Source organism: Lycium barbarum, chromosome 12 (assembly GCF_019175385.1).
Source record: "Lycium barbarum isolate Lr01 chromosome 12, ASM1917538v2, whole genome shotgun sequence".
Lineage (NCBI taxonomy): Eukaryota > Viridiplantae > Streptophyta > Magnoliopsida > Solanales > Solanaceae > Lycium > Lycium barbarum.
Window position 1 is genome coordinate 56,149,477 of NC_083348.1, and position 10,998 is coordinate 56,160,474.

The following is a 10,998-nucleotide window of genomic DNA, read 5'->3' on the forward strand; positions in this document are numbered from 1 at the left end:
CATTCAAGACACATGATCTCAATTTACCACTTTCTTCAAAACCTTCCGACTTCAATGAATACAATAGCAACCTTATAATATATATTCCAACAACATCATACTAATACCATTACATGCTATCCCTGCAAGAACATTATTTTTCCATATACACAATCTTCCAATTACCAATACTTCACCAAACTTATCAAGCCTTTATTTGCAATATGAAATCTACAACACAACAACTAAAATATTAACTACAACTTGCTCATTATTCTTTCACGACTCACCAATATACACGACTATACATCATGTATACACGGCCACATACACACTACACACTAACGGCTTCATCATGCACACACAACTACATTCTTTCCAAATTCATTCAACTTCCATTATCAATATAGTATTTACAACAACAACAACAACCAAACACTAAACAAAATAATTGAAATATGATTCCTACACATATATACACATGTACGGCCACATACCATATTCCTCTCTTTCATGAATTTCATCCATTTTAGCATACTACAACACATATAAACCATGTATAACACATAAAACAAGATTAAAATTCACCTTTCTTCTTCAACTTCCCACTTGCCTACAACTTGGCAACTTGGATGCTTATGAATCTTTCTTGCTCCAACAACAACTCCACCTTATTAAGCACCCTTTACTTGGTAGAAAATGATTTTTGAAGGAATTTTTATCAATTTTTCTTGTGGGATTACTCTATGGCCGAATGGCCTTGTTTGGTTGAGCTCTCTCTTTCTTTTCTTTTGTCTTCTTGAAATTTCTAGATGAAAATGATACATGGCCCCCTTATTTATTTACTAGTCTTGAATTAAATCAAGACATGGGCTTGGGCCAATTTTATTGGACCATGGCCGGCCACCCCTCACATGTTGGGCCTCTTGTTTCATAATTTTTTTTTTGAGCCCAATTTAATCATAGGCCATGTTTTGTAATTCAAGAAGCTAATTTCCGAAATTCCAATTTTGCCCTTACTCATCCTCGATATTTCCACGAGTCATATTGCGCACTTCCCTTTATGCCCTTAACCTTTTTTTTCATTATTTCCACTTCAAAATTCTCATAACAACTTATATGCCAAGCCAAGTAAAAATTATGGCCTTGATTACTGTCTTCCCGCGACTGTCTTGAATTATCCGATTGTACAAGAATGCGGGATATAACAGCCTCCCCCCCTTTAAAACATTCGTCCTCGAATGTTAAACTAGCCTCATAGTGTATTGTAATACTTCGGGGAGGTCTCCTTTGTAGACACCTCACATATCTCTTAGCATATCCATTTTAGGAGCTTAGGTTGCCTTTAAGTCATAGGTCAACTGATGTAGCTCCGAACTCTTGCTCTGCGTTAACAAGTACCTTTTGTTGGATCTTGAATCGTCATAATCCATTTTAAGTCCAACATGTCCTCCCCCCCCTTTATTAAGAGGGTCTGCACACGCCTATGCCCTTTAAGTAATCGTCGCTTCCCACGATCTTTTACCATTATAATTCCTTCTTCATAGAGTTTGTCACGTTTACCCACTTGTTAGATATGTTCCCGTGTATCACCGCATTAGGCCTTTCTAGCCTTGTGGGTTCGGGATCGGTCTTACCCTGTGACATCCATACTTATACCTTTCATTGCGTCCTCTGAATTTCATTCAGCTTGCGCATGCTATGTATCGCGACACTGCTTGTTAGGGTTCTTCAGTCACCGATAAGATGTCACGTATATATATATATACATTTCCGCCACTAATTTACTTACAGCCATTCCCAAAAGCTAATCAAACTTTCCCTGATCTTGGATACCCTTTCTGTCATGCTTTCTCCCCTTCTGCTTGTCTAGTCCGCCTCTACCTGTAGGACTTATGTAGGGTTCCTAACCACTCCACACACTCTAATTTACATTGGGCTACCTAATCTCACATTCGTCTCTTGTTCCCATATTTATGAAAATTTCAGCACATTTCCCAGGGGGTCACCCATCATGGAATTGCTCCCACCTGAGCACGCTTAACCTCGAAACTTTAACGCATTTTTGTGTCTTAGTATTAGTATTCTACCCCCATTCTCTCGGACTATCTTTATCACATCACTAGGGGCGGTTTGGGGTTTTGACAACTTCCGAGACGCCCTCGTAACGTATTTTCTTTTTTTTTTCAATTACTATCTTAGCCTCCGTAGTTACTATTACTCACCTTTTTCCTACGTATACAGCTACTCTTCGTTCCGAATTCCCAATTTCTCATAAGTTCAGTAATATAAGAGCGGTACATGATAAGGTAGAACCTAGATCAATTTACACACGCATATAATAGGAGAATATCAATAGTGTACCTTTAGCCGCGTCTGGGGAAGGTTCAGGATCCTTCCGTCCTGTCAATGCATATATACGGTGCGGGGGACCGGCCGAACTGGGTGTCTCTCCTCTACCTCGGCCACGGCCTGCTGGGGCCTGGGAAGATTGTCCAGGAGGGCGCACGGACGATGATGAACCGGCTACCGATCCCATGGGCTGACTCGCACCTCGACCTCGCATCAAGGGGCAGTCACGCATCATATGCCCCATCTGCCCGCAAGAATAACAAGCATTCGAACCCAGACGGCACTGTCCCGAATGCATCCTACCACACCGGTTACACTGTGGTGGGGGCGGCCTCGTCTGACCAGATCCACTGCCGTACTGGGGGCTCGAAATCCTGGACTGCTCCTGTGTCTGACCCCCTCTATACTCACTGCTGGCTCTAAAAGATCTGGCCCTTTTTCTGGAGCTCCTATCCACATGGCGCTCGCTCTTCTGCAGCGGATGTTGTTCCTCCAGGTTCTGGGCGTGGGCCTGGATACGAGCAATGGTCATCCCGTCCTGGAGTGAAGCTGTCAAACATTCCTTAATTAAGTGTGGCCCCAATCCACTCACAAATCGGTGTACGTGCTCTCCCATATCAGCCACCATGGCTGGGGCATACCTGGCTAGAGAGTTAAAGCGAAGGCTGTATTCTCGAACATTCATATCTCCCTGTTTCAGATTCAAAAACATATCAGCTCGAGCTCGTCGAACCTCTGGCGGTAAGAAATGTCGTAGAAATGCCTCCGTAAACTCCTGCCAGACTGGGGGAGGGGCATTTTCTCCCCTAGAGGATATCCAGCTGTTATACCACAATACTGCTACATCCCGCAACCTGTACGATGCCAATTCCACTGACTCTGTATCTGAAGCATGTATTATTCTCAGTGTCCTTAACATCTCATCTATGAAATTCTGCGAGTCTTCCTCTGGTTTCGAGCCATAGAACTCCGGAGGTTTCAGGGTGATGAAGTCGCGAGCCCTTGCACTCACCGCCTTGTCCCCCAGGTCTACATCTTGCCGTTGAGCCTGTGCGGCAACTAACTGGGTCAATAACTGGATGGCCTCTGCCATCTGGTGGCCCGGGGCTGCTGGCGGTGGGACTGGAGGTGCGGGGGCTGGAGCTGGAACTCTTTCCTGCTCTGCTGGTGCAGGGGGAGCAGGAAAGGTTTGAGGGGGAGCTTTATTATGAGATTCTCCTTCTTCTAGCTCCCGTTCAACTCTCCTTCCAGCCACTGTCTCGCCCTTCTGGGCTGCCCTAGCTTTCTTCTTCGGCGGCATTACTAAAACCATAACATAGGATTAGGAAAGGAATATGGAAACCTGGGAGCATAGCTCTATCGCACGATCTTAGAATACAAAGAAGGTCATATTTCATAGATGCCCTGTAGCCTCCTGCCTATAAGTGTGGCGCGCTACACACCCATAAACAAGACTCTACTGGACATGGCTCGTAGAAAAAACCCTAGGACCGAACTGCTCTGATACCACTTCTGTCACGACCCAACTAGGGGCCGTGACGAGTACCCGATACTTGTACCGAGCACCCCTTATCTCGCATCATATTCTTATTACTAAGTGAGCCATATGAACTATACCATACATTTTTTTTTTGTTACTCGACATTAACATTAACCGCATATTCATAAACGTACGCTATTAAACTTTACTAGCACCTTATACAGTGACGAAGGCCCACATAAGTACAAAACATCTAACTGTACATGTCTATCTACGAGCCTCTAAACATAATACATAGCATCACAAAAAGGACCGGATACTGTCGAGTCCGGACATGTACACAAAAGTAGTACCAATAAGCTGGAGCCCCGAAAGAACTGGAGCACTCTCAATATACCGCTGGTGGAGCTCCTAAGGATCAAGTCCGCCAACCTGCTTACCTGCGCGGCATGAAACGCAGCGTCCGCAAGGAGGGACGTCAGTACGAATGATGTACCGAGTATGTAAGGCATGAATAGTAAAATAAGATCATACTAGAAAGCATAAAACATAGCATAGAGGATGAGGGATATAATTTGTACCTCTGTTTGCCTCTTAAGGCAGATACTTGTACAGTTTAACTTTACCTCTTGAAGTAACATATAGACAATTCAAGTACACTGCCCGACCGCGTAGGTACGGTGTAATACTGCCCGACCCTATAGGTACGGTGTAGTGCTGCCCGACCATAGAGGTACGGTGTAACTTTATCTGAGCATACTATGGGGTAGAGGAATAAGTTGTTCATCTGAATGCCCCTTAGGGCGGATGCCATGCATGCTAGCTTTAAAAATAATATGTAAAAATCTGTAAGTAAACTGCCTGACCGTATAGGTGAGGTGTAATGCTGCCCGTCCATGTAGGAACGGTGTGTGAGCCCGCGTCCAGGCCTCCCGCGTCCGGGGTATAAGCTGCCCACTATAGTGGTGTGTATATCTGCCCGGCCGCCCGTTGGACGGCACGGTGTCATAAAATAACTCATACATAAGTATAAAGCATGCATGAGAGCCCAAGTGAAAGCTACAACTCTATCGGAGTGACATAAGGTCGGAAACCTCCGATTGCGTTATGGAATGATCATCATGACTTTGCCTCGCCTTGAAGGGACTAGTATTATAAGGCGAGACTATCAACGAAGAATAGCGTTAAGGGAAAACATAGGACAAGGTCATCAACATCATAAGTCACTCACTTGAAGTCTTTAGAAACGCGGGTCATAACCAAGAAGTAGCATTAAAGATCAATAACAAGCTTGACACTTTCACCCTCATATTGAGTCCTTAATTCAAGACTCTTAGTCGTGGGATCACTCTTGTCATACTCATCATAGATATACTATCTTCATTAACATCATCGTTATCATTATTATCATAGAAATACTCTCCTTAGAATAGTTGTAACACTTATCGGGTAATAACTGAACATTAGGGAAGAATACGGGAACAATGGGCCCACCTCGGGTCAAATGAGGCGGCGTACTAAATTTTCATATGTTACACGTCATGGCGTTACTTGTGTGGGTTTTAAAGTAATCGGGTCCTCTTTATGCAAGTTCTAGAGGGTTAGGAAGGTTTTTCAACATTTTTGCGCAATTTCTAGTTCAATTCCATTGAATGAAAAAGGGGAAACTTTAGGTGCGGGTTCCGGGGAATAGGGTTATCCCCGAGGCTCGTATCCAACTTATTACGTCTAAGACATGCCATAGAAGGAAGGATGAAGCCTTACATACCTCTTTCCGCTCCTTTTGCTACTCCGAATTCACGTTGCAATTTCGTCAAAATCTGCAAATTGGTCATGTTTACCAAAAACTCTTATTAGGATACTTAGAGTTGAAATCTTAAGGTGATACTTGGCTACCGAAATTTCGGCAGCACTTCCTCTGTAACTATACCATCCTCGACATTCAACCTAGCAAGTTTTCAATCAACAACAACCCGGGAATTCAAACCCGGCCAAACTATTAACACAGCTCAACAATCACACTAGCAATTCACATATTCCATTCAAGACACATGATCTCAATTTACCACTTTCTTCAAAACCTTCCGACTTCAATGAATACAATAGCAACCTTATAATATATATTCCAACAACATCATACTAATACCATTACATGCTATCCCTGCAAGAACATTATTTTTCCATATACACAATCTTCCAATTACCAATACTTCACCAAACTTATCAAGCCTTTATTTGCAATATGAAATCTACAACACAACAACTAAAATATTAACTACAACTTGCTCATTATTCTTTCACGACTCACCAATATACACGACTATACATCATGTATACACGGCCACATACACACTACACACTCACGGCTTCATCATGCACACACAACTACATTCTTTCCAAATTCATTCAACTTCCATTATCAATATAGTATTTACAACAACAACAACAACCAAACACTAAACAAAATAATTGAAATATGATTCCTACACATATATACACATGTACGGCCACATACCATATTCCTCTCTTTCATGAATTTCATCCATTTTAGCATACTACAACACATATAAACCATGTATAACACATAAAACAAGATTAAAATTCACCTTTCTTCTTCAACTTCCCACTTGCCTACAACTTGGCAACTTGGATGCTTATGAATCTTTCTTGCTCCAACAACAACTCCACCTTATTAAGCACCCTTTACTTGGTAGAAAATGATTTTTGAAGGAATTTTTATCAATTTTTCTTGTGGGATTACTCTATGGCCGAATGGCCTTGTTTGGTTGAGCTCTCTCTTTCTTTTCTTTTGTCTTCTTGAAATTTCTAGATGAAACTGATACATGGCCCCCTTATTTATTTACTAGTCTTGAATTAAATCAAGACATGGGCTTGGGCCATTTTTATTGGACCATGGTCGGCCACCCCTCACATGTTGGGCCTCTTGTTTCATAATTTTTTTTTTGAGCCCAATTTAATCATAGGCCATGTTTTGTAATTCAAGAAGCTAATTTCCGAAATTTCAATTTTTCCCTTACTCATCCTCGATATTTCCACGAGTCATATTGCGCACTTCCCTTTATGCCCTTAACCTTTTTTTTTCATTATTTCCACTTCAAAATTCTCATAACAACTTATATGCCAAGCCAAGTAAAAATTATGGCCTTGATTACTGTCTTCCCGCGACTGTCTTGAATTATCCGATTGTACAAGAATGCGGGATATAACAGTACTCTCTACTGAATTTGTGCTTTTAATTGTATTCTTTATATGAATGCTTTTGTAGCATGGTGAAAAGCCATTTTTATTGAAGACAACAGAAGATGAGCAGGTGTTCATATGGTGCAAGTATGAGACGTGCTTATTTATTATTCCTTAGTTCAACTCATATTATGGAAATAACTACTAAATCCCAGGTTCGTAGGATGTGTATGCATTGTTGATTTCAATAAATCAATGTGAGCTCTTTCTTCAGTCTCTGATTTGTTGTTGATTATGTCTTGAGAAACCATCTCAAAGGGGAAGTGTTGAGCTCCCATCTTCTCTACTAATTTTCCAATATTCCTATATTGTGTTGATGTCAAATCATTTATCATTTGAAGGCCAGTCACTTAAAAGTGTTAACCATGTAGCTTTACTTCCATCTAAACCATGTGTTGCTGCAGCAACAGCAGCAAGTCTTCAGGCAAAGAAAGAAAGTAGTCTAGATAGTTTTAAGTTGAACAAGGCATGTTGTACTAACCTGCGAGACAAAGCCACTCAATAGCATAATGCAGATAATGGTACAACCTTGCTACAACAAGAAGCATGGTATAAAGATGAAGTAACCAAGGCTCTAGATTGGTTGTTGGAGAGGCATCGTTCGTATGTCCCTTTTTGCAGATATTTGTAAAGAAATAGCAAGACCATGCCCATGTTGTATGGAAAAATCTTTTGATTATTATGATTAATTTTTTGTAATTCAAATACGAAGCATTGTGTGTCACGACCCAGCTCCGTGGGCCGCGACTGATGTCCTATTTGGACACCCCAAACAGACTTACATACTGACTCGTCATATTTTTATCTAACTCAGACTTTCATATTAATCATCTCAAACAGATTGAAAGCAAATATTATCTTAAGCGGTCGCACGTGCAAAAATTATCATATCATAGTCAGAAGGGGCGGCGGAATACACATCGCCGAACAGATATACACATATACAAACATACGGGCCATTATAGCCGCCATAACAGACGGGACCGCATTAAGACGTAGATCATAGACAAACGAACACACACACATGACCCATTACCCACATATATGACTACAGGCCTCTACAAACCATAACGGAATCATATGACGGGACAGGGCCCCGCCGTACTCCAAATAACCAAATATACAGAAGCATATACATCACAAAAGATATGTACCAATATATGGGCTCCGGATCAAAAGGAGCACTCTGTAATAGCAGAATGTGTGGCCTACACTGGCAGATCACGAACCTCTGTACCTGCGGGCATGAAACGCAGCCCCCGAAGAAAGGGGGTCAGTACGAAAGATGTACTGAGTATGTAAAGCATAAAGTACAGAAATCCAAACCATAACTGAAGTGAAGGGTACAGAGAGAGAATACCGGATCAAAATATCAAAATCTGTACTGAAGACACATGTACATAATGCAAATAGAAAATCATGCATAAGGCTCAGGAACGTGGTCACCACTCCGACACTGGTGCCACAACACAGCATACTCCAGAAGGTTTCAAATCTCAGTACAACTCCGAACACAACATATGATCACATCATATCATATCATCAAAACATATCATGAGCCATATCACAGCATAACTCCATAAACGGAACCCGGCCCTATGGCGAGGTCTCGGGAACCGTAACACATCATACTGCCGAATATATCATAGTGCGCACGATCACAAAACCGGCCCGGGAACCGGCGAACGATGTCATAGTATAGGCACGAGCAGAGTAGTGCGGAAACCATATGCATATACACAATTAAGTTCCAAGACTCGACAAATAAATACATATACATGTGTATATTGAGATCAGAAAGCTCAAGGTAAGTATCGAGTCTGTCGGAATTAGTATACAAAAGATATGAGCCTTTAAATTTACAAAACTTTCGAAAAATATAAGCCGTTTTCTGAAAATTTAGTATCATTCACATTAAGGAACTTTCAAATAACTTGTGGATCAAGTCAAACGGAGCCTTAAATTCATAGGCAAAAGTCCCCTTTTTATATCATACAAAAATAAATTAAGTAAGACAAACGAAGAAAGTCTCGGGACTAGAGGGCCCACCTCGGATCAAGTCGAGGTGGCGGACATAAATTACGAACATTAGACTCTATGGAGTCATCCATGAAGGTTTCAAAGCGATTCTATCACATTTGTGCAAATTATGGATGTTTGAATAGTTTTCCAACAAAACATAAGAATTGTAATTCAATTACATTGAATGAATAGTACCTAAAATCAGACTCGGATTTCTATGAACAAAATAACCCCCGAGGCTCAAATCCAAACCTAGTACACCTAGGACATGCCAAAAGAAGAAAAGAGATAGCTTTACATACCTTTTCTGCTTCCTACACGTCTCCAAAATCAAATCTCAAGTTCGCCAAAATCTACAATTTGGTCACAATTACCAAATGTTAATTGTAAGGCTTTAAGATTACAATCTCAACCAATACTTGTCTAAAACATTTGGGCAGCATCTCCCCTATACATATAACATCCCCGAGATTTAAACTCGGCCAAAATAGCAGCAATCTCAACAACATCAACAATCGGCTAGAGATGCACTCTAACATAAATAGTCTTCTTTTTCAAATAATGCAACAACTCCCAATCTAACTTTGCATCTCAAATCAATATCAATATTTTCATGCTTCCATACTAATTTAAGATTATCCAAACATAGACCAAGAATATTCCAAGCCATATATCCAATGCTCAAAAATTCCATATTCCATCCAAAGTTCCTACTTATGCTTCGAAACCATCACAACACATTTTCCTATTTACAATTTCATAATCAACAACAATAATCTACACTTTAATAACTTCATTTTCATAATATCATAAAATCACATTAAAATGACATAATTTCCTACAACCAATTTCCATGCCAACTTAATCCATTTTACCTTCATTTACATTATAAGGGTCACAACAACACAACTAGCATACTAAACAAGATTAATTCATTTCCATTCCATCACTATGCACCACACGGCCAACACCCCATTTTTCACTTCAACCAATTTCATTCAACTTTCATCTCCAATACAAAATCCACAATAACCACAACTAGAACACTACATAAAATTCAACTCATCTCACCTATCCATTAATACATACATACGGCTACATGCATATATATACACCCAACATGCAAACTTCTATATTTTTGTAACTTCTACTCATTTCTACATACTACAACATAGACAAACCTTCATAACATAATAAAAAGGAATTAATTCTTACCTTTTCTCTTTAACTTCTTCACTTGACCAAAGTGCGGAAACGATGAAACCGATGAATTATCTTCCAAAATAATTATACCACGTTGTAGAGGGTCCTTGAATTAGTAGGAATACCACAAGAAAATAATTTTTGGAACAAGATTTCAAGGGGTGAAATTCTTGCCCCCTTGGCCGAATGGCCTTTAATCTTTGCTCTTGTTCTTTTGTTTCTCTCCTTCTCTTATTTCTTGAACTTTCTAAAGATAAGGCTCCTTAATATAATTGGTCACATGGGTTTTTAAGGGGGCATGGGCTTGGGCCATGATGATGGCCGGCCACCCCTCCCTCTTTGGGCCTCAATTTTTCTTATTTTATTTGAGCCCAATTTATTATGGGTCTTATTTGTAATTCCCGAAACTAATTTTCAAAATTCCAAATTTGCCCTTGGCCTTCCTCCGTATTTTCGCATCAATATTTTCCATGAATATCACACGTATATTAATTAGAATAAGAACATAGCCTTCATTTCCTACAAAGCAAGATTATTCCAAATTTTCCAAACGCGCAAAACGCGGGATATAACATTGTGTCTGTCGAAACAAAATATCCTGCAATGCAAAGTCCTGGCACGGGCTATTCTCATCTAGTATAATAAAAATAATCTAACTTTAATTATAGTTAAAGAAATAAGTCAAAAAAATAAATATGACA